General features: G+C 52.0%; 1 protein-coding gene across 4 annotated transcripts in view; it reads right to left on the reverse strand.

Moving 5' to 3' along the window:
* SLC75A1 (solute carrier family 75 member 1) overlaps nucleotides 1–25,712 on the reverse strand; it is a 44,858-nt gene extending 19,146 nt beyond the window's left edge. For 2 of the 4 annotated variants that reach the window (XR_013622411.1, XM_068106752.2), the window contains exon 1: nucleotides 25,415–25,684. The gene's annotated coding sequence lies outside the window, so the exon portion shown is untranslated. Of the gene's footprint in view, nucleotides 1–19,056; nucleotides 19,248–25,414 lie in introns of those variants that run through there. The other 2 variants (XR_013622410.1, XM_078771947.1) reach the window with 2 other exon arrangements.
* Between the last annotated feature and the right edge of the window lie 229 nt (nucleotides 25,713–25,941).

The raw sequence follows: 25,941 nt of genomic DNA on the forward strand, positions 1-25,941 counted from the left end.
TCCTCGATGATCTTATGCAAACGCTCTTGCGAAACAGGGACAAAGCATTTGCTGGTTACATCCTGAAAAATGGTCCCACGACAGTTTCACACCATGTTAAATCATGTTTCTTCAATAATGGAACGATTACCACATCTCTCCGTTTCGCGTATCCACCGCCATTCCCATGATGCTCAAAAGAAATGCAGCATGTGGTTGAAGCACTCCACCACACCTCCTGCTTCAGTCACCTGTTGCTCAACATCCCAACGATCGTTGAGCAAAGAAGAGAAATGACTACTGACTACTACTGTACACCATAAATTTTTGGCTAAACACACAACTTGATCAACGAGCCTCCGATGTGCCACATACATCTTCCGATCACTCTGTTGTGGTTGTCTTATAGTGGGGCAGATATGTGAAAAAGATGTTCATTTCCGGCAGAAAGTGTGAAATTTCGCATACAGGGGTATTTTGGGGCGCTGATTTCAAAAATTGGCGGATCCAAGAGATCTAACCAATGGACCGGCCGCCATCTTGAATTCCAATATGGCCGCCAAGACGAAATGTTGAAATTCCCTATCTTGGGTTCTAAATGACCTGTGGCGCTGAAATTTGGTACACAAGGGTATGTTGACATGCTGAGTTCAATAATGCAATAATTTGAAATGTCTGACAAACGGTATGGCCGCCATTTTAAATTCCAATATGGCCGCCAAGACAAACATCGATGTTTTCATTGCTTTAATAGCACAGTGTACGGTAATGTCATAATGTTAAATCATTTGAGCATTATTATGATAACTGGAAAATTGTTGCATCTCAAATCTACTGATGGGTTTGTAATTTTGTCGAAGGCAGTAGAAATTTGGGAAATTCAGCGCCCCAAAATACCCCTGTATGTGAAATTTAACACTTTCTGCCGGAACTGAACATTCACATGACATTCCAATAATTTATTTTTTTTAATGTTTTTTCTCTTTCAGATCCAATGTCGAAATCAAAGAAAACATCGTCAACAATTCCAATGCCAACAGACTGGAACATTTGCGCTCTTTGCCAGAAACGTTCTGAAAATGAACCACTAAGAGATGCACGTAAGGGCAGCAATCAGTCGTGTCTAGACGTCTACGAGAATCTTGCTCAAAATCTCAAGGCATTGAATGATTTAGATGCCTTGCCTTGCGGGATAAACATTTCCCGACTAGATGATGGTTGCGGTATTGCAGAAACCCTAGCTGCGCATACTGCCAAATGGCACAAAAACTGTTATGTTCAGTGCAGCAGCTCTCGTGTGGCCAGGGCTGAATCAAGGGAAAGAAAGCAAAGTTCAGACCTTAAACTTGGTGAAGAAACTTACTCGCCTGTTAAGAAAAGACTCAGAACAAGTTTCAAATCTCCATCCGTTGAACAGAGTACTGCTAGCACATGTTTCTTTTGTGATAGCATTATCAGTAATGAAGAAATAGTCCACAGAGCGGCAACAAAAAATGTAGATTCCAATGTTCGATTGATGGCAACAGAATTGAGGGATACAAAACTCCTGGCTAGATTGTCTGTAGGTGATATGACGGCATCAGATACTGTTTATCACAAGAAGTGCATGACTGTTCTCCACACTCGATACAGATCATTTGTAAGAAAGAATGAGGAAGCCAGTTCAAGTGAAAATATGCCACCAGAATCAGTAGCTTTGGCCGAATTGATAGCCTATTTGGAAGAAATGAAGTGTACAGATGACAGTTACACTTTCAAGTTAGCCGATCTCACAAAGCTTTATACAGAACGTCTGGCACAACTGGGAGGTGATATCTCAAAGAAGATTAATTCAACTCACCTTAAGGACAAGCTTCTCAGACACCTTCCGCAACTTGAGGCACATAAGAGCAACCATGAAGTGGCACTGTCATTCAAAGAGAACATTGGTGAAGCTTTATTGCATGCTTGTAGACAAAGCTCTGACAACGACGCGGTCATTCTCATGAGAGCTGCCCAGATTGTGCGCAAAGATATTTTGCAAAAGCAATACCAATTCAATGGATCCCTAGTTAACGAATCATATAACAACTCACCACCATCATTGGCAGCGTTGATGGAAATGATTCTTGCTGGTACAAACATACAAAAACAAAACGCAAACAACAAGGGAGGCATCTCTGTGCAATCCTTAACTCAACTTGTAACATTCAACACTATGAAACGAGGAAGGTTGGAAACTACAGCAGTACGTCACAATTTGAAACGTGAAACATCACTGCCACTTTACCTGGGTCTTCTCATTCATAGCAAAACAAGGAAACGGGATCTCGTTGACGTTCTTTTTCAACATGGTTTGTGTGTTTCCTATGATCGCATACTGGAGGTATCCACAGATGAGGCCAACAGAGTCATAGAAATATACAAACATGACGGCGTTGTGTGTCCAACAAAATTGCGAAGTGGAATATTCACAACAGGCAACCTAGACAACATAGATCACAACCCATCATCAGCATCAGCACAAAGTTCATTTCATGGAACCGCGTTATCACTGACACAACATGTTTCACATGACAAAAGTGGCAGCATTCGAAATCATGAGAATGTCACTGAGAATGAGAACAAACAGCGCTCCAAAACCATAGCCGCCCTTCCTGCATCTTACAGTGATGTGCCTCCTGAAACATTTCCAACTAATAATCCCATTCCAAGAAAACCAAAAGGTCCATCCACTCCAAGTGTGTCCTCCGGAATACAGGACAAAGAAAGTCAGTGGCTTTGGTTTGTACAAAGTCTGCAGGAGAAGGAAGGTCTTGAGAGTGAAGATAATATCTCCTGGTCAGCATACATGGCAAATCTGCAGGTTGAAGTTCCTCGGCCTCCTGCAATTACAGGACTGCTACCTCTGTTCCGCGAGAGTGCTCACACATTGGCAATGGTGAAGCATGGAATGAATTTAATCAAGCAGGCGACAGAACTAGTAAACCCCGGACAAGTTCCAGTTCTGACCGTTGATCAACCACTCTATGCAATTGCAAAGAAGATTCAATGGACTTGGCCAGGTATATATGGTGAAGACAAGTTTGTTGTGATGATGGGAGGACTTCATGTAGAGATGGCCTTGTTGAAAGCGATCGGCAGCTTCCTGGAGGGGAATGGCTGGGCAAGTGTAATGACCAGTGCTGGTGTAACAACAGAGGGAAGAGCAGATAGTCTTCACAAAGGTTCGCAAATATCGAGGTCACAATGGGCACACCAAGTCACAGTAGCGGCGTTGTACGCTCTGCAGCGAAAGGCATACGATGACTACCGGAAAACATGTGAAACTGAAGATTTACAATCATTTGATCTTTGGAGCAAGAAGATGGCTACAAAGTACCCCCAGTTTTGCTACTGGAATAAAGTCCTGCAGTTGGAGTGTCTTCTCTTGGCATTCATAAGATCACAACAGGAAGCCAACTACACGCTCTATGTGGAGACTCTCACGGCGATCATTCCGTGGATGTTTGCCATGGACCATTACCATTACGCCAGATGGTTGACAGTGCATGTAACAGACCTTCAGGAACTTTCAAACGATTCCATGGATATCCATCGTGAATTTGTCAAGGGGAACTTTGTCACTCAGAAGTCATCACACAAGTTCTCTGCTATGGCACACGATCAGATACACGAACAGCAGAACGCTTATGTGAAAGGTGATGGTGGAGTCATTGGAATTACTGAGAATGAAGGGGCTCTTCGCCGGTGGATGGTAGCTGATGCAGAAATAGCCAGAATCCTGAATGAGTTTGAGGACCAGTTTCAAAGACAGAGGCAAACTGATGTCCGCCACCACGAACAATTGCCTAGTGTCCAGAAATCCTTTGCATCAGATCTCAATAATGCAATCAGTTCCTTTGAAAAACTTGGAAACCCGTTTGCGGAAGACAGTAATGACTTGTATGTGCTTGACACAAAGGTCATCATGCCTGATGAAGTGATAGCCGCAGTGCGATCCATGGAGGACACTGGCAAAACACAATTTGACGGATTTGTGGGGCAGCGAATCAAGGATCCTTCTGACAATTTCTATGATAGCATTTCAAAGAACAATCTGCCACTGTTGAAATCGAAGCCCAAGAAAACACCTGGAAAGTCTGAGGCGAAGATTACACGTATGAAAAGTAATGTGGAGCCCTTCTCACGAATGTACATTTCTTGCCAAACTAGAGATGGTGATCTTAACACATTTTATGAATATGAGTGTCATGGGTGGCCACCTGCATTGGCTGAAGGTATCAATACAATGCGGCCACCAACCGGCAAGGCTGATCTTTTGCCCTGTTTGGAAGCTTTAGCACAACGTCCTCGTGATGCGCCCAAAGGAGAAGTTCGTATTTTCGATGGGGCTGCCTTAGTCCATCATTTGGAGCCTAAGAAGTGCAACAGTGTGATCAGGACATTTGGTGACTATGCACAGAAACAGGTCCTTCCGTACATTGCCCGAAAGTTAAATGAGGGGACTGTGATGCGTGTTGATGTGGTGTGGGACACCTACAGAACGGACAGTCTCAAAGAAGGCACCAGGCTTGGTCGTGGCACTGGCATACCACTCCATGCGACTGAACAGACATCCGTGCCACGAAACTGGAGCAGCTTCCTTCGTGTAGATTCCAACAAAAAGACATTATTCAGTTTCCTTGCTGATTCCCTGCAAACGATGCCTATTCCAGAGGGAAAAACACTTCTTACAACCTTAGAAGGAGAGGTTAAATCAAAGCCCCCTTCTGATGTTTCTCAAATTCAACCATGTACGCATGAAGAGGCTGATTCACGAATGATGCTACATGCTTGGCATGCATATCAGCAGGGGTACAGAAGTATCGTCATTCATGCAACAGACACGGATGTGGTTGTGTTGGCTATCGCAATGGCAAGCATTATGGACGGTTGTGCAATGTGGTTGGCATTTGGACATGGAAACTATTTCAGGCACATTGCTGCTCACACTATTGCGACTCACATTGGCCCTGAACGCTCATGGGGGCTTCTATTCCTGCATACTGTTTCCGGATGCGATACTGTTTCTGCCATATGTGGGATTGGCAAAAAGACTGTGTGGAGCATATGGAATTCCATGCCAAACTTGGGGGAGGTCTTCAATCATCTCTCACATGCACCAGCGGAAGTAACAGATGATGACATGGACAACATAGAGAGGTTCTTCGTTGTTCTGTACAGTAGAACTTCCCCTCTGAAGAAAGTGAACGAAGCACGCAAGCAGCTGTTTGCTCAGGGAAATCGGCAATCGGAAAATATTCCACCGACAAAAGAGGCACTGCGTCAACATGTGAAGAGGGCAGTCTTTCAGGCCGGTCACATCTGGGGACAGTCCCAAATTGCTAACCCAGAGCTGCCTTCACCTGCAGATTGGGGATGGGCTAAAAATGCAGATGATGTCTGGCATCCATTTTGGACAGTAGTGCCAGAGGCGTCAAAAGGGTGCCGAGAGCTGATCAAGTGCAAGTGTAAAAAACGGTGTGCTGGAAATTGCAAATGGTCTGCTGCTAATCTACCATGCACAGAACTATGTTTCTGCTCTGGACAATGCTTTCGAGATGAGCAGTAGGAGAAGTAAAACGGATGGAAAAAAGCTTACAGCATGTTACGGCTGCCAACTGGTACGAAATATACTTTGAAATGAGCTCTTTGACTTGTTATATGATTTGTCAACTAGGGATCCATTGAATTGGTATTGCTTTTGCAAAGAACCCGGGATTTTCAACATTTCGTCTTGGCGGCCATATTGGAATTCAAAATGGCGGCCATACCATTTGTCAGACATTTCAAATGATTGCCTTATTGAACTCAGCATGTCAACATACCCTTGTGTACAAAATTTGAGCACCACAGGTCATTTAGAACCCAAGATAGGGATTATCAACATTTCGTCTTGGCAGCCATATTGGAATTCAAGATGGCGGCCTGTCCATTGGTCAGACCTCTTGGATCCGCCAATTTTTGAACTCAGCATGTCAAAATACCCCTGTATGCAAAATTTCAAACTTTCTGCCGGATGTGAACATCTCGTGCAATTTTTGTTACATATCTGCCCCACTATTAGCCAAACAGCAAAGAGGTTATTCTGTGCCTGGATTAGCTTCTCTAACATTCCGATACTCTCTTGGTACCAGTCTGGTAGATATGTTCCCTCCTGCCCTTCATTAATACTGTCAATACACTTCCTGGAAACACTTTCCACTTCCTTTCAATTGCATCATCCTCTCCTTGTTAAACCAACACTCCTTTCCGATTATTTTCTTTCTGTCTGCAGATCTTCCAACCTTCTATACCTGTAATCTTTTGGGGAAATGATAAAGTTTGAGTCTCATCAGCAGAAGCTTGCATATATTGAGGTCTGTCCAACATTCAGTGAAGCACAGCACACGGGTAACACGGCAACGGTGTCACTGTCGGTGCCTCATCCAAGTGTAATTGATATAGTGCTACTGACATGTAATATTGCGTATAGCCTCCTTCAAAAACCAGGTGTTCATGATTTTAAACTCATTTGTGGCACAGAATAACAACAAGAAAGAGCAATCAGAGATTGCAGACCCTCGCCAGGATGTGTTTTTAGTGGTATTAAGGCCTTTGTGTTAAAACAAATATGGCGGCCGAACCACGTGATCGATGACGTCATCATTTTTTTTTCCCACACCAATTTATCCATAGATGACGCTCAAGCAATTATCTTGATCGATGCAGTTTTGTACTTGTCGAATTATGACATCATAATGGAGGTACCTATGACATCATCATCAACATGTGTTATTCCCCACGGAGAGTTCTTTACAATGAGCCATGTCTCATTTTTATGCCTCCTCCGACAAAGTGGCCGGAGACATTATCTTTTTGGGTTGTCCGTCCGTCCGTCTGTCCATACGGGCTGAACCCCATTTTTCTCAGCAATCATATGTCCAATTGAGACGAAACTTTCAGGGTAGGAATGACACCCATGCAGAATGTTTTAATGATACTTGTAACGTCATAGGTCACGTGGTATGGCAGCCATCTTGGATTAAAAGCGAATAATTTTAAAAAATTCTCAGAAACTGCTGAATGGAAAAAATTTAAACTTGGCACATTGTCAAGTACTAGGGAAAGAAAGCATGACAATGATGACATCATAGGTGAAGTGGTGTACCAGCCAAAAATGTTTATTTTTAAAAAATCCCTTCTCTGAACCTGCTTCACCGTAATGTGAAACCTGTCATGGCTGGTGAAAATGTGATACTTAAAAACAGCTGAAGGGATTTAAATGAAACATGTTTATTTTTAGGACAGCGAACGCGGGCATCTACCCGTTGTGGGACTATGCGGATTGCGGAGGCATATTGGCGACACAGTCACATTGTTCTACTTTTCTATGCAGCACTTTCGGAGATAGAGGTGCAAAGTTTTTCCAAGATGGCGCCTGTACCACGTGACCTATGACGTCATAATTATCATTAAATAATTATACAGGAGGAGTTGAAAAATTTGCACCTATGGTGAAATTTTCCTGTCAATTGGACCAACGGTTGCAGAGAAAATCATATTTATTCTGTGCGGACAAACAAACAGACATGAAAATCAATCACAGAGTTGGCAAAAGCCACTTGGCAAAAGAGAACAAATTAGAATGGCTCACAGTAGAGCATGCTTTTGACCTATGTTGATCTCAAACATAGTTGGTGGTTGAATTCAGTTCGCTGATATGAAAATCCTATTCAAATTTCAAGTCAATTGGATGGTAATTGATGATTTTAGAAATTTGAAAAGGCTGTTGACCTTTTGGACTATGTTGACCTTTTGGCTGATGTTGATCTAACAAATAGTTGGTGATTGAATTCAGTTAGCTGATATGAAAATCTTATTCAAATTGCAGGTCAATCTGATGAAAATTGAGGATTTTAGAGATTTGAAAAAAAGTGGTTGACCTTTGGCCTATGTTGACCTTTTGACCTCAAAAATATATAGGATTTTGTCGGACCACGAGCTCTAGCATTCAGTGAAGTTTCGTGAAGATCAGTTTAAAATTGTGACATTTAGGCAAGTATAAGTGAGCATAAAGACAAACACACAAACTCACAAAGAAACGCACAAACCAGAGTCAAAATTTTTTTTTGCCAACTAACAAACAGACTCAAACTCAATACCCTCTCTTCTGGCGAGGGGTAACTAGCGCAGTGCAGTCTCCCACACAATCACTGTGGTATCTATGATCTGTTTTATAATATTAATAGTATTATTATCATAAATACAATGAGAAGCATATAATGATTACAGTTTGGGCTACATCGTCACGAGTGAGCACGACAATCAGGTATTTACCGATACCATATCCACAATAGCGCGGGTGTAGTCTCACACACATACACACACATACTCACACACACACACACACACACACACACACACACACACACACACACACACACACACACACACACACACACACACACACACACACACACACACACACACACACACAAACACACACACACACACATATAAACACACACACACACAAAAACACATATATATATATATATATATATTGTTACGGACGCAGTTAAGATGTTATTTTGACAGAGCGGTGGTATATTACCGCGACCGAACAGTTATTCCCCGACTCTAACACCCGATTTACCCCAAACTTTGGCTGGATCGCGCCACCGCTATTCAATCGGGAAAACTCTAAAGCGACCGAATACAAAGAGGAAAAAAGGAATAAGACGAGAAAACGTACAGAAGAGTAATTGGATTTATTATTTACACATATAATCAAGAAGAAAGCAGTCACGTTTATTTACAGACGAGATTAGATACACAGTGCAACACTAGCTTACCTACAGTCTTAATTAACCCAGGGACAGAACAAACAAAAGACAGACTCACGCAGGGAATCTGACAGGAATCTCAGGATGTGGATGGCTGGAGGTGAACGCTTGGTGGAGCCAACGCGGAGCTTGGTGGAGCTTTGGTGGAGCTGAACGCTTGGTGGAGGTGAACGCTTGGTGGAGCCTTGGTGGAGGTGAACGCTTGGTGGAGCCTTGGTGGAGGTGAACGCTTGGTGGAGCCAACGCGGCTGGTGGGGGGTTGGTGTGACGGGTTCTCTCTCCTTCCCTCACAAGCTTCAGGACTCTTTCTCTCTCTTTCTTAGTCCCACCCAGTCCAACAACTTCCTCTCTTGCTTAGTCCAACTCAAGGCCTTCCTGTCTTCTGATCTCCTCCCTCCTCGATTCCCTCTCACCGCCTCTGCCTCGGGTTATATAAGCCCCACCCTTGACCCTTTGCGAACCTCCCCAAAACGTTCTCTCTCCGCCCTCTAAAGCCAACCCCTCGTTCTGGGTTGGTCGGCAAGGGCTGGTTCACTCCTCCCCTCTATGACGAGGTGGGGACCCGCCTTTCTTCCCCAACCCTGCCTCGTGGTCAATGGCGGATGAAGGGAAAACCGCCCAAAATGCAGTTGGCAATTGGAAGGGAGGTAATTGGCAATGGCACTCGAGGCCTGGCAAAGACGAAAGGGGAAATGGAAGTTTTGGGAGTGGGAATGAAGGGAATCTATCTCTTTCACTGGTGCAATGGAGTATTTCTATTAATGGGAGACACAGCCTTACCCTAAAACACAGAATAAGATATAACTATCGAACAGGGGTATTCTATGATTAGCTGACGTGTATGCTTGTGGACTAATTATGGGACGCCCTTTTGACCTTTACACAGCTCCGGAGGCAGGAGGCGCAGACTCAAGCAATATTCATCACCAATTTACCACAATACAACACAATCAAAAAAATACAGTCCTCATATCCGCAACACTGCACCCTCCTCCTCTTAGGCACGTCCTGGGCCTACAACTTTTTATTTAGTGTGACACGTAGGTGTAGTTCCCTCTACTTTTAACCTGACCCTGAGTGCGACAGTTTTTAAAACATAAATAAATGTGTCCCGCTGCTCCATTGCACCCTGCCTAACAGACTTACGCCCACAGTTAACCGAATTGCGGAATGGTCTTCAAACTACACACTGACGGTGGGGAGCATTATTTACAATGACTCTGCTTTTATTTACAACACTAACCAGGACCTGTAATTGTTCTTTCTGGGGGGAAGACAGTCTGCTCTGCATCAATGCACCATTAAAGCACCCAAAAACGCACCAATACACACCCAAGCACCAATCGGTGCAGTCACCATTGTTCAAGAAAATAAAACCAACAACCCCTAACCCTGCAGGTGATCTCTTGCTCTTCGGCTCCCTCTGCTGGTTATTATTATTGTCTTCCAGTTGTTGTCATTTTCTCTCATTTTCTTACTGGCGGCCTATTTGCAATAAAGTGTGCCCAACGTGTCCATTTTATTTTCTTTATTTATGGCCCACAGGGCCGACTACGTGTGGTTCACCTGTGGGGCATCGGTGCCCTGTGGCCAAGGTCCGCCAGCAAGATTTCGGGCCCTCATGGCCGGTTCCAGCAGAGGGGCCATGCCCCAACCCATGGGGTCCATAAGTGGTGCTCGGCCACAGACATGTGGTCCATAATGTGGTGCATCGATGCAGACAGCTGGTTCTGAGAGTGCCGGGCGCACAATGGCCGACTCACGCACGCTCCCCTCGGCGCCCAATGGCGCACAGGTCATGTGGGAGACAAAAGAGACAAATGAGCGAGGGGTAAGGTCACAAGGGTACACATCAATAAGGCAATGCAAGGCGAAATGCGTACGGAGGGCGAAGTGAGAAAGCTCGTCCCTACCGTACGTCACCCCCCTGTCACCTACACTACCCTTGCCCTTACCCCATATGTACAAAATCTACACATTACCAATCCGTCGCTACTGTCACGTCTCCCCATATTTCCTCTATACCAAATTCGTCACCACAATCCCTCTATCCAAAATTTGCCATCACCCAATTCGTCATCAATCCTCATAAGGAGGAAGAGATGGAACAACAAAGCACAATGTCACACCCACGTCATGATGCGTCTCACAATCCAAACATTTGCATCATAAAAAATAATCAAAACATGGCATGGTGTGGAGTACCTGTCATCTCAGGTGAGTGGATGCAGATGGTGCGAGGAGACTCCAATCCTAACTATCCTCTAAATGACATTAACACACTTTACACTACCCGGGGTCTTTCCCTGCCAATCCATTGGCCACTTACTCTATGGGTTCTAAAAACCAATTCCCATTGACCAAACTGTGGTGCTTCTCAATTTGGGGTCTCACTCCCCCGATTCATCTCCCGGTGCCCTTGCACAATTTCTGGGCTGAGACGTGTAGCTCTCCCAGCAGGTCTACCCACCTGCACACCTCCACCACTGTAGTTGACACCCGAGCTTACCTAGCTCCTCACCTAACCTATCTAACTGGGGAAGGCCCCTCCTGGCTCTGTCACCCCTCGGTGCCCTCTGGCACTGGGCTACCCGGGTCCATCCTCCGGATCCTCGGGCCCCATCCACAACAACTCTACCGGCTCCCAGAGCCCACCTGCGGCCTCACCTGGCCGACATCCTCACAGTGGTGGAGTGCCCAACCCAACTACACACACTAACAGGCTACACGCCCAGCCATTTCCACAACACTAATGCACCCATCCAAATACCATTCTCTCACTCGCACCACAGATGCCAATATCCAACCACAATTTACCTGTACCCTCTACCTAACACTTACACTACCCGCCCCAGGTATTCGTGATGGGGGTCCACTCTTCCCCCATTCACACCTTCGCACCATCCACTCCACTCCACAATTTCCACCATACTCACTCCACGACCATCCATTCCAATCCTCCATATACTCCACACTCCATGTTTTCCACACACCTGTTGGTGCACACCTGTGCACTCACACCTAGTGCCACCTGCACCCTCCTTCCTTCCTGGACCAGTTGGTCAACACAACACACCTCACCATTACCATCACTCAAACACTGCTCCATACACCTGTTCAGTTGCACACCTGTGCAATCACACCTGTTCAATCACACCTGTTCAATCCTCACAAACACGGCATCATCTCATCTAACTACTCCCCTCTGAAACTTGCGCTTCCCAGTCGCCCCTTTAAACTATTGTGCTCCCACGTCATTATCATCCACACTAAACTACCTGCGTCCCCACTACAGGTGTCATTGTCACTAACTAATCTTACCGTCACCTAATGTCATCTTCTAGGGCCCTACACACAATATCCAAACCCACCCGGGCTAGTTTTCACTGCCATAAACCCCATAAACTAGTGCTCCTTTGCCCCCCACTGTGAGGGATGACAGAGTTGCCATCCCACCACATGGGGGACGTTCCCACTATCACCCCCCCCCCCCCAGTCCTCTGACGCTACGAGCCCCCGTCGCAAGAGGTACTGGGTCCTGCCTCGGCATCTAGAGCCGAGGCCATCCATGAGGGCGCCTGCTCGCCGGCATAAGGTCTTATCCGGTCGGCATGGACGATCCGAAGGGGGGGCCGTGGCCCCATTTTGATTTTAATGACCACGTCACAGATTTGCGACAGGACGACTCCCGGGCCTTGCCAGGGGGAGGTGAGTTTTGGGCACCTTCCCTTCCGCCTCCGGGGATTAAAGAACCAAATCTTCATCCCCGGAGCGTATTGACTCCCCTGGCTCCGGTCGTCGTACCTGCGCTTCATCTTGGCCCCCGCCAGATGGAGCTGGCGGCGGGCGAAGGCATGGACCCGCTCCATGCCTTCCTCCAGGTGACGTGCGTAACCCTCCCTCGGCGGTGTATCCATGGTGTCTGGCACGGGACCGCATAGCAAGTCGGCGGGAGCCCGTAACTCCCGCCCATACATAAGCAACGCTGGACTGTATGCGGTGGCCCCGTGCTGGCTAGTTCGGTAGGCCATCAACAGGTACGGGAGATGTTCGTCCCAGTCATCCTGACGGGTGGTGGTGAACAATGCCAGTTGTTGGATCAATGTTCGATTGAACCTTTCCACCATCCCGTCAGATTGTGGCCGCAAGGGCGTGGTCCTGGTTTTTCGAATTGACAGGAGTCTACACACATCTTTTAGCAATTGACTTTCAAAATTTCGACCCTGATCGGTGTGCAGCTCCTGTGGAATCCCGTGCCGACATACAAATCCTTCTACGAAGGCCTGTGCTACCACCCCTGCTTCTTGGTTGGGGAGGGCATAGGCCTCCGGCCACTTGGTGAAATAGTCCATGACAACGAGGATATACTTATTACCTTGGCGGGTGCGGGGCAGCGGTCCTAGAATATCCATAGCCACCCGCTCAAGGGGGGCCCCCACCTGATGTAATTGAAGGGGGGCCCTCATCCTCCGTGCTGGTCCCTTTTTGGCAGAACAGGCGTCGCATCTCCGACACCAGTCCTGTATGTCGCGCCCCATATTCACCCAATAGAACCTCCGGCGGACCCAAGATATTGTCTTTGTCCTGCCCAAATGGTCGCCGGAGCGGGTACCATGCACCTGTTGTAATATGACGTTCTTGAATTTGTCAGGGACTATCACCAGCCAGGAAGTTCTATCAGAGGGAACCTCCACCCACTTGCGATATAAGATGTTGCCTTTCAACTCCAGGGTCTGCCACTGAGCCCAATACGCCTTTGTTTGCGCCCCGAGGGGGGGTGACCTCTTCCCCCTTTGGTCTTTGCCCCAATTTGACCCAATTGAACACCGGCCCCAGGACAGGATCCTCCTGCTGGGCCGTGCTCCATGCCAAATCTCCAAATTCCTCGTCCGCGGTTAGTGGCAAAATTGGCCCTCTCACCCGGGTTGCCCGGACGACGAGAATCGGGGCAGAATCGCCCAATTGCTCCCTCTCCTCGTGTCTCGCACAAAATTTGCAGTTTTCCCCCAGACAAGGACGCCGAGAGAGTGCGTCCGCATTACCATGGGCCTTCCCGGCCCTATGGGCCACATCAAAATCGTACTGCTGCAACTTTTCCAACCACCTTGCAATTTGGCCCTCCGGTTCCTTGAACCGAAGGAGCCATTGCAAGGAGGAATGGTCAGTTCTAACCAAAAATTTCCGCCCGTACAGGTACGGGTGGAAATGGTTCATGGCAGCCAGCATAGCCAATAACTCTTTGCGAGTGACACAATAATTTCGCTCGGGCCTACTTAAGGCCCGACTATAGTAACCAATCACTCTCTCCACGCCCTCCTGTGTCTGAGACAAAACTGCGCCCAATCCTTCCTGGCTCGCATCCGTGTCCAGGGTAAATGCCCCGTCACTAGTGGGGTAAGCTAGAAGGGGTGCGGATGTTAGACACCCCTTCAATTTTTGGAAGGCCTCGTGGCACTCCCGTGTCCAATTAAATCGCGTCCCCTTCTCCGTAAGCCGGTGGAGGGGACGGGCCAACTCCGCAAATTTTGCCACAAAGCGCCGGTAGTAGGAGCAGAGTCCTAAAAATCCCCGCACCTCTTTGATGGTACGTGGTGCGGGCCACTCCTCTACCGCTTTAATTTTGTCTGGGTCCGTTTTTACCCCCTCGCGGCCGATCACGTGACCTAGATAGGCCACCTCTCTTGCAAACAAAGTGCACTTACTCGGGTTCAGCTTTAACCCTGCCTGTCTGAGGCACCCGAACACCTGGTCCAAATTAGCTACTGCCTGGGGGAACGTTTTGGCATGTACTAGGACGTCATCCAGGTACACCAGGCATGATTGCCATGGCATGCCGCCTAGTACATGTTCCATCAATCTTTCAAAGGTGGCGGGGGCGTTACACAAACCAAACGGCATCACAGTAAACTGATACAGTCCCTTACCTGTGGAAAATGCCGTTTTCTCCTTCCCTGCCCTATCCATCTCCACCTGCCAATACCCACTCTTGAGGTCCAAAGTTGAGAACCAATTTGAGCCCGCAACGGCATCGAGGGTGTCATCAATCCTTGGCAGGGGATATGAGTCCTTGAGTGTCACGTTGTTTAGCTGGCGATAGTCCACGCAGAACCGCGTGGTCCCATCCTTCTTTTTGACCAGCACAACAGGTGACATCCAAGGACTTCCCGAGGGCTCGATCACGCCTGCGTCGAGCATTTTTTCAACCTGCTCGTCAGCTTCCGCCCTCTTGCTCCAAGGGAGTCGTCGGGCGGCCTGACGAATAGGCCGGGCCTCACCGGTGTGGATCGGATGTTTCACCAGGCCCGTACGTCCAATATCCTCGGTGGACAAGGAGAAGAGGTCCAAATGGGACCCAACCAGTTTGTGTAAGGCCTCCCTCTGGGTACCTCCCAACTCTATGCTACTCCGATTTACCATCTCGCAAATGGGATCGGGCCAATTCCTAGAACTTATTGAAGGCTCCCCCTGGGGCTGGCTCGGCTGGATGTTCTCGCCCCTCACTGACGCGACTTCTCTAACTGGGGTGCAGCCAGCTACCTTCGTGCCCCTCGCTATAATGCGTGGTTCTGTGCTAATATTAATTACTCGGACGGCCACTACCGGCCCGTCCGTTTTTACAAGGGTGCGGCCCACGATTAAACCAGGTATGGATCGCGCTGCCACCGGTTCGACCAGGCCGCAGGATTCCTGCCATGTCGGGCGGGCTGACCATTGGGCCGGCACTATGGCCTCGGCCCCCGGAGGGATGGTCACGGCCTCAGGAGCCTCCAGCTCCACCCTCTCGGCCGTGCTCACCCCCTCCAATGGTAGCTCCTCCACCCCCCATTGCAGGATCCCCCGGCCCAAGTCGATTTTACAACCGCCGGCAGTCAACAAATCCAACCCTATTAAGCACGGGTCGCACACCTCCGCCACCCAAACCTCTATCTCTTGCTTTACCGATCCCAACTTGAGGGTCACAAAACCACGCCCTATGATCGGAGCCGTTGCCCCGGTAGCCAACTGCAAGCTATGATTTTCCAGACGCTGGATTTTACCCCAGCCGTCTGCACTCGAATTAAGGACCACGGGGCTGATGATCGTGGCGCTGGCTCCCGTGTCCACCACGGCGTCTACCCCCACGCCGGCAATTTTGCACCGAATTGTCAAACTACCCGTTCCAATTTGGCCACAATGAATGACCTGTCACGTCAACGAGGGCTTCTCCCCATCCCCTACTGCCGAACACCGCCCTGCATGCCCGGCACGTCCTAGTTTCCCGGGCCCTGGCGGGGGGGTGTCTGAGGTCGGCTAGACCGATCGATACGGGGCGGAGTTGAGGGCATCGGTTGGCGGGAAACGTCCCGGCGCGGAGCTCGACACTCCCACGCACGGTGACCCATCCGAGCACAATTATAGCACCTCACCTGGTAAGGTGCTTGCCTCCGGTATTCCAAATTCCCCCCCCTGTATGTCCGAATTGGGGTACTCTGTCGGGGACTACCGGGTGCCACCGCTGGGGCCGCCTGCCATGGTCCAGGCCCCGCTAGACGCCGATCCACCAGCCTCCGAACCATGCTCTCCAGGTCAGGGCCCCCGTCGGGGGCGGGCCCCCTTAGGGGGCCGCCCCCCATCTCGGGCCCCACCTGACGCACCGCCACTGCATGGCGCTCGCCTCCCCGGGCCAGGGGCCTCGCTGCTTCCCAACGGGCTGCAGCGTCGGCCGCCTGACTCATGGTCTGCGGGCGCCACATGGCGAGCTGTTGTCGGAGCTCCAGATCCGGAAGGGCCTGAATAAAGTGATCCAGCGCCAGGCTTTCCTGGGAACTCGCTGCCATGTCCGCGTGTGCAATCCACACCGCGCGGCGAATATCGTGAGCAAGTTCCCCGATGGTCTCCTGGGGCTTGCGTTTTCGCTGCGCAAGTTGAGCTTTAACAAGCTCGCTTTGCTGTTCAATACCGAAACGGTTAATTAAAGCCGCACAGAGAGCTGGCAGGGTGAGAGCACCCGGTGGTAAAGCTGTCAGCACCTCCGCCGCCGCACCGCGCAGCGCCCCTACCAGGTGTACTCCACCTTCGTCCGGATTCCAACCGTTGCCTTTACACACGTACTCAAACTGTGCCAGGTACGCCCTCAAATCACTCTTGCCGTCATACGGCGCGAGTGGGACCTTGTGGGCGCCCGAAGGTCGGACCCCGCGCGTCACTCCCTGCGGGATCAACGCGGGACCAAACCGCTTGGGCTCCCACAGTACGCTATTCCCGGGGGGCTCCCGCGCGTCCCCCGTCCCTCCAAACACTACCCCCCGTGGTGTCGATGCCTGGGTCGCCCTGCCGCAACCCGCTACCCACTCCATACCCGCACATTCTTGCTCACCAGCACCCCCCTCACTCCCCATAGCCAGACCTCCTTGTACACCTCCTCTTTCCACACACTCCGGACCAGTCATACACCTCACCATTGGTCCCTCACGAACATCCGGGTCTAAATCAACCCCCAAGCCGACTGAAGCTCCCCTCACCTCATATACATTTCCGAATATATCGCCACTCACCTTGACACCTCGTCTCCGCACCTCCTCTGCCACCTGCAAACTCTTTATTTGGTTAGTGAGCACCTCATCACGATTCGAGCACAGACCTTGTACCAATTCCATCACCTCCTCCTTTATTTCCTTTTTAGTTTCCCTTCGTCTCTTCTTAATTTCACTCACCCCTTCTTCCACCTCCTCTAATTTTTCCTTTACTTCCTTCATCTCCCTGTGCGCCCCTCTATCTCTTCCTCTAACGCCACTTTAACCGTTTCTATGTGCATCCTCACCTCTCGGTCCTTCGTCTCCATTACTTCTGTCACCTCCTCCAACTTCTTCGTCAACCCCTCATGTACCATCTGACATTCCTTTTGTGTCGCTATTAATTCGTTCTTAATGTCTTTTTGTGTCGCTTTTAACCCCCCGATTATTGCCGTGTTCTTTTCCACTTGGTCCACTAGTTCCTTTTGTCCCACTGTCAGCTGTTCTACTCCCTTCATCAGACCCTCTATTCCCCCCTGTAACCTAGCCGTATTATTCCTCACCTCTTTCTCTATACGCTTTTCGCCTCGCTTTACCTCCTCGCGTACCCCCGAGACCTCCTCACTTACACCTCGTCGTATCTCCTCCTTCATCTCCTCCATCTGGTTCCCCATCTGTTCGATTTCCCGGGCGGATTGCTCCCCTATTTCCCGCAATTTGTCTTCCATCCTATTTTCTAACCCCATTAACCCATTTTTCACCCCCTCTAACTGATTCTCCTGGGCAGCCATTCTATTTTCCACCCCCGTTAACCCATTCTTTACCTCTTTTATCCCGTTGTCTAACCCCTCAAATTTAGCTTCTAGCCGTTCCCCCATTTCTCCCATTTTGCCCCCCATTTCTCCCATTTTGCCCCCCATTTCGCCCCCCAATCGCTCACTATCAGCCCTTGCTTCATCCCTCATTGCCTTCATTTGCTCATTTTGAGCGTCCATCCGGTTCCCCATTTGTCCCATTTGGCCTTCCAATCACTCACTATTCTTGTCCATAAGGGCCTTCATTTGTATCATAAAAAGATTCAAATCCACCGGTGGCGCTGCTACGGTCGCGGGCGCGGCAAAATTTGGTGCCGCTACACCCACGTGCGTGAGGACGCCATTTTGTGCGTCTGATACTCCCTCAACCACATTGCCCATGTTCTCCTCTACTTCGTCCCTCTGATCCTGGGCCACTCCCAACCCCTCCTCTAGCTCACCCACCGGCATTCGATCGCCTTGACCAGCCATGGCGCAATTTCAAAATTCGGGTTTTTTGTAAAACAACACATTTCCAGCAGCTTGTAATTTTGAGTGCGTTAAGCGCGCTTCGGGTCCGTATCTCACTCCCAGACACCAATTGTTACGGACGCGGTTAAGATGTTATTTTGACCGAGCGGTGGTATATTACCGCGACCGAACAGTTATTCCCCGACTCTAACACCCGATTTACCCCAAACTTTGGCTGGATCGCGCCACCGCTATTCAATCAGGAAAACTCTAAAGCGACCGAATACAAAGAGGAAAAAAGGAATAAGACGAGAAAACGTACAGAAGAGTAATTGGATTTATTATTTACACATATAATCAAGAAGAAAGCAGTCACGTTTATTTACAGACGAGATTAGATACACAGTGCAACGCTAGCTTACCTACAGTCTTAATTAACCCAGGGACAGAACAAACAAAAGACAGACTCACGCGGGGAATGCTGACAGGAATCGCAGGAGGTGGATGGCTGGAGGTGAACGCTTGGTGGAGCCAACGCGGAGCTTGGTGGAGCTTTGGTGGAGCTGAACGCTTGGTGGAGCCTTGGTGGAGGTGAACGCTTGGTGGAGCCAACGCGGCTGGTGGGGGGTTGGTGTGACGGGTTCTCTCTCCTTCCCTCACAAGCTTCAGGACTCTTTCTCTCTCTTTCTTAGTCCCACCCAGTCCAACAACTTCCTCTCTTGCTTAGTCCAACTCAAGGCCTTCCTGTCTTCTGATCTCCTCCCTCCCCGACTCCCTCTCACCGCCTCTGCCTCGGGTTATATAAGCCCCACCCTTGACCCTTTGCGAACCTCCCCAAAACGTTCTCTCTCCGCCCTCTAAAGCCAACCCCTCGTTCTGGGTTGGTCGGCAAGGGCTGGTTCACTCCTCCCCTCTATGATGAGGTGGGGACCCGCCTTTCTTCCCCAACCCTGCCTCGTGGTCAATGGCGGATGAAGGGAAAACCGCCCAAAATGCAGTTGGCAATTGGAAGGGAGGTAATTGGCAATGGCACTCGATGCCTGGCAAAGACGAAAGGGGAAATGGAAGTTTTGGGAGTGGGAATGAAGGGAATCTATCTCTTTCACTGGTGCAATGGAGTATTTCTATTAATGGGAGACACAGCCTTACCCTAAAACACAGAATAAGATATAACTATCGAACAGGGGTATTCTATGATTAGCTGACGTGTATGCTTGTGGACTAATTATGGGACTGAAGGAACTGCGCTCCAACGCGAGTCGAAAGAATTGACGCGACCAAAGACGGAATTCGTCCGAGTTGCTTTATTGAAACAAAACAGCTCAGGTATTCTAACAAGCCCGTTTATCGGGCAGCAATATATATACACATTTATGTCGGGAAGTTTGCCTGGCAAAAGCTATACCGGGCATGCCCGGGTGTCAAGGGCGAGCCTTGGAAAGGCGAGTCTGGACCTGCCCGGGCGTGTTTGGCTGCGGCCTGGCAAGTCGAGGCTGGGCGTGCCCGGGCGCTCTGGGCGAGCCCTGGAAAGGCGATAGCGGGCATGCCCGGACGCTCTGGGCGAGCCCTGGAAAGGCGATAGCGGGCATGCCCGGACGCTCTGGGCGAGCCCTGAAAAGGCGATAGCGGGCATCCCCGGACGCTCTGGGCGAGCCCTGGAAAGGCGAGAGCGGGCATGCCCGGGAAAGACGAGACCGGGCGTGCCCGGGAGGTTCGGGCGTGCCCGGGAACAGTGAGTCCGGGCATGCCCGGGAGAGGCGCGTCTGGCCGTGTTCTGGCCGGTGCAAGGCGATTGTGTGCATCCAGCGGTAACCGCTACACACACCCCTCCAGAATCGACCTGCACCGGCAGGGTCAATTTAAGGGGGGTCCGGATGACCCGGCCGAAGCGACCCCTGGAGGGTCGTGGGGAGGTGTCCGACGTGGTGGTGGGTGGTCGAGCGGGGGGAACTGTGGACGGGGGGCGGCCTCGCCGCGGAGGAAGGGCCAACCGTGGTGGTCGGTCGACGTCCATGTGCGCCGGTTTGAGGCGGTCCACAGAAATCCGGTCCGGCCGGCCGCCGAAGTCGACGATGAAAGACTTGTCGCCCCGTCGCAGGACCCGGAAGGGCCCGTCGTACGGCGGCCGGAGTGGCCCCCGGTGCGCGTCATGACGCACAAAGACGTACTCCGCTGTGCGAAGCGCCGGGGGGACGTAGGACTGGGGGCCACCGTGGCGGGACGTCGGCACGGGGGCAAATCGTCGGGCGGCCTCCTGGAGGTCCGAGCGCTGGCGAGCGGCGGACCAGGGACTGGTAGCGTCGGGCACGAATTCGCCCGGGACGCGGAGCGGCTGGCCGTAGACGAGCTTGGCGGCGGACGCCTGGAGGTCTTCCTTGGGGGCCGTGCGAAGGCCCAAAAGGACCCACGGCAGCCGGTCGGCCCAACCGTCGTCCTGAAGGCCGGCCATGAGTGCGGCCTTCATGGAGCGGTGAAACCGCTCGCACAACCCGTTGGCTTGGGGGTGGTAGGCCGTGGTGCGGTGCAGCGTGACCCCCAACGAACGGGCGACCGCGCCCCAAAGCTCAGACGTGAACTGTGGGCCGCGGTCGGATGAGATGTCCGCTGGTGCGCCGAAGCGCGCGACCCAGGTGGCGATGAACGCCTGCGCCACGTCGGTGGTGGTGGTGGAGGCGAGGGGCACGGCCTCCGGCCACCTGGTGGTCCTGTCCACCATGGTGAGCAGGTGGATGAACCCCCGCGAGGGGGGCAGGGGACCCACCAGGTCCACGTGGACGTGGTCGAAACGCCGTTCAGGCACGGCGAAAGGTGCCAGCGGGGCCTGGGTGTGGCGGTGGACCTTGACCCGCTGGCAGGCCGTGCAGGCGTTGGCCCAGTCGCGGATGTTTCGTCGAAGGCCGTGCCAGACGAAACGCGCCGACACCAGCTTCTGAGAAGCTTTCCAGCCCGGGTGAGAAAGGCCGTGGATGGAGGCGAAGATGCGGCGCTGCCAGGAAACGGGCACGATGGGGCGAGGCTGGCCCTGGGAGACGTCGCAGAGCAGGACGGTGCCCGCGAAGGGAATGTCGGCCAGGCGGAGGCCCGTGTCCGCCGCACGGAGTGCCTGCACCGAGGCGTCGGAGGTCTGGTCGGCCGCCATGAGCGCGAAGTCCACACCGAGGTAGACCGCGTTCGCGCTGGCCCGAGAAAGACAGTCGGCCATGGCGTTGTCTTTGCCGGCGACGTGCCGGATGCCCGTGGTGAACTCCGACACGGCGGAGAGGTGGCGCTGCTGGCGGGCCGACCACGGCTCCGTGACCTCAGCCATTGCGTAGACCAACGGCTTGTGGTCGACGAAAGCCGTGAATGGGCGGCCCTCCAGGAGGTGTCGGAAATGGCGAACGGCCAGGAATAGCCCGAGCAGCTCGCGGTCGAACGTGCTGTAGTTTAACTCGTTCGGCCGGAGTTGCCGGCTGAAAAAAGCGAGTGGCTGCCAAACCCCGTCCACCCATTGCTCATGGACGGCGCCCACCGCGTAGTTGGAGGCGTCCGTAGTGAGGGCAATGGGCGCGTTGAGCACCGGGTGAGCCAGCAGCGTTGCGTAGGCGAGGGCCCGTTTGGCGCTGGCGAAGGCCGCGTCCATGGCCGCGGAACAAACAATGTCATGCTTGGCCGGCTTGCCCTGGAGGGCCTCGTAAAGGGGCCACATGAGCTGAGCAGCGCGGGGCATGAATCGGTGATAAAAATTCACCATGCCGAGGAACTCTTGGAGGGCCTTGATGGAACGGGGACGCGGGAACGTGGTGATGGCCTCGACCTTGGTCGGCAGCGGCACGGCCCCGGTCTTGGTGATGCGGTGGCCCAAAAAGTCAACGGTCGTCGCGCCGAAGTGGCATTTGACCGGGTTGACAATTAAGCCGTGCTCGCTGAGGCGACCGAACAGTGTTCGGAGGTGGAGGAGGTGCTCGGCGCGGGACGTGCTGGCGACGAGGATATCGTCCAGATAGACGAAAAGAAACGGCAGGTCGCGCAGCACGCCGTCCATCAAGCGCTGGAACGCCTGGGCCGCGTTCTTGAGGCCAAACGGCATCCGCAAAAATTCGAACAGGCCGAACGGCGTGATGACGGCCGTCTTCGGGACGTCGGCCGCCCGGACAGGTACCTGGTGGTAGCCCCGTATCAGGTCAATTTTCGAAAAGATGACCCGTCCCGCCAAACGGGCGGAAAAGTCCTGAATATGTGGGATCGGGTACCTGTCGGGGGTGGTAGCGTCGTTGAGACGGCGGTAGTCGCCACACGGGCGCCATCCACCCCCCGGCTTTGGCACGATGTGCAGTGGCGAGGCCCACGCGCTATCGGAGCGCCGCATGATGCCGAGGTGCTCCAACGCGTCGAACTCGGCCTTCGCCACGGCGAGCTTGGCCGGGTCGAGGCGGTGGGCCCTGGCGTAGACCGGCGGGCCCGTAGTGGGTATGTGGTGCTCAATCCCGTGCCGCACCGCGACGGCCGAAAACGTCGGCCGCGTGAGGGCCGGGAATTCCGCGAGCAGGCGAGCGAACTCGTTCGCTGCCGGGAGGGCGCACGCCAGTTCGGTCGGCGCGGAGCTGCTCATCGTGCACGCCAGGGAGCTGAAGGTCTCGGCGTTGACAAGGCGATGACGTTTGACGTCGACCAGCAGCCCGTGCGCGCAGAGGAAGTCGGCGCCCAGCAAAGCCATGGGGACGCAGGCGGTCACAAAAGTCCATTGAAAACGCTGGCTGCCGAAGCAGAGGGTGACGACGCGTGGGCCGAAAGTGCGTATGGCCGAGCCATTAGCAGCGACCAAAGAGGGGCCGCAAACGGCGTCCCGCCTGTCCTGCTCGGAGGCGGGTATGACGCTCAGTTGGGCGCCGGTGTCACACAGGAAACGCCGCCCAGACGCTTTGTCCCGAATAAACAGCAAGTTGCCCGAGTGGCCGGCGCTCATGGCTGGGAATGAACGCTGGCCCGGCCGTTTCCCGACCTGCCGAAAGTGCACGGGGGCCGGCACGTCCGAGCCTTGTGTCCGAACCTGGCGTGGTAATAACACCACGCCCGGTCAGGTGGAGGCCCCGGCCGTCGTGTCGGAAGTGGGCGGTGCGGCGTGGCGGCCGCCAGTTGCACCGGCAGTTCGGCCTCCAACCGCGCAGGGCGCTCGGAGCGTCGTGGGCGTCGCCTCGGACGGCGGCGGGCTCCAGGTAACCGCGCCGATGTGCTGGCCCGCCAAGGAGATCTTATCGGCTTCCCTGGCGAGGGCGCGGGAATCCGTGATCAACGTGCCAGCCAGGGCGAGGCGTACCGGGTGAGGCAGCTGGCGAAGGAACAGCTCGCGGAACAGAAAATCCGGAGAGTGCTCACCGAGCAACGAGAGCATATAGTCCATGCGCTCTGACGGGCGCGTGTCGCCGAGCTCGGGCAGAGCGAGCAGGCGCCGTGCGTGTGCTGCCGGTGAGAGGGCGAAAGCGTCGAGGAGGAGTGTCTTCAGCGCGTCGTATTTGTCAGCAGCCGGCGGGTGCTCGAGGAGGCTCAAGGCGCGGGGCCGCGGTGGCGGAACCGAGCGCCGCCACAACATGGTGGAAGCGGGTGTCGTCCGCGGTGATGCCTCGCAGGGCGAACTGAGAGTCCGCCTTAGCGAACCAAACAGCCGCGTGAGCCTCCCAGAAGGTAGGCAGTTTAAGCGTCACTGCCGTATCCATGTCGGTAGGTCACCAATGAAGGAACTGCGCTCCAACGCGAGTCGAAAGAATTGACGCGACCAAAGACGGAATTCGTCCGAGTTGCTTTATTGAAACAAAACAGCTCAGGTATTCTAACAAGCCCGTTTATCGGGCAGCAATATATATACACATTTATGTCGGAAGTTTGCCCGGCAAAAGCTATACCGGGCATGCCCGGGTGTCAAGGGCGAGCCTTGGAAAGGCGAGTCTGGACCTGCCCGGGCGTGTTTGGCTGCGGCCTGGCAAGTCGAGGCTGGGCGTGCCCGGGCGCTCTGGGCGAGCCCTGGAAAGGCGATAGCGGGCATGCCCGGACGCTCTGGGCGAGCCCTGGAAAGGCGATAGCGGGCATGCCCGGACGCTCTGGGCGAGCCCTGAAAAGGCGATAGCGGGCATGCCCGGACGCTCTGGGCGAGCCCTGGAAAGGCGAGAGCGGGCATGCCCGGGAAAGACGAGACCGGGCGTGCCCGGGAGGTTCGGGCGTGCCCGGGAACAGTGAGTCCGGGCATGCCCGGGAGAGGCGCGTCTGGCCGTGTTCTGGCCGGTGCAAGGCGATTGTGTGCATCCAGCGGTAACCGCTACAGGACGCCCTTTTGACCTTTACACAGCTCCGGAGGCAGGAGGCGCAGACTCAAGCAATATTCATCACCAATTTACCACAATACAACACAATCAAAAAAATACAGTCCGCATATCCGCAACAATATATATATATATACACACACACACACACACACACACACACACACACACACACACACACACACACACACACACACACACACACACACACACTCACACACTCACACATATACACACACACATATACACATATATATACAAACACACACACACACATAAACACATATATATACACACACACACACACACACACACACACACATATATATATATATATATATATATATATATATATATATATATACACACACACACACACACAATTTCTTTTTCAAAAAATCGCGGATGTGGAACTCTGGATAAATAATGGATGGCTCTCAAACTTATCGTGTTTATTCTGAGACCAATTACGTTTACGCCATGTAACTTTGTATTGCTATTGTACACAAAGCCAATTATCGGGCTCATAGACATACTTGCTCTCTTTCTTTATTCTCGACCGTTTTCCTCTTTTGGAATGTGAAGATATCTTACCACGCACTGTGACCGCGGCGCCTGGAGTCGTGAATACAAATACACTTCCTGCTGCAAAACAAACTACGACCGCTAATTCTAACGTCTATATACCACCACTGCTTCTGGGTTCCAACACCGCCAACTGTGCGTGTGCCGACTGCCGAGCGGCGCATACACCGAGGGCGCACACACCACCAACTGTGCCGAGCGGCGCATGCACCGCCAACTGTGCCGAACGGCGGATACACCGCCAACTGTGCCGAGCGGCGCATACACCGCCTTTTATTTTTCTCGCAGCAGTCCACCAATATTTTAGCTTTTATTCATATTTTTGCCTTAATATGTAGAGCTATATAAGGTTGATTATCACTGCGTTGTATAAGTTAATAATTTGCATGAAAAAGTCACCCCTCTCCAAAATGTTTATTTAACTTCAATAACAGTCACATGCAAATTGGCACAAATTTTGTCTCCATGGATGTGACCT

Source organism: Myxine glutinosa, chromosome 2, assembly GCF_964187855.1.
Source record: "Myxine glutinosa chromosome 2, kmMyxGlut1.1, whole genome shotgun sequence".
Classification (NCBI taxonomy): domain Eukaryota; kingdom Metazoa; phylum Chordata; class Myxini; order Myxiniformes; family Myxinidae; genus Myxine; species Myxine glutinosa.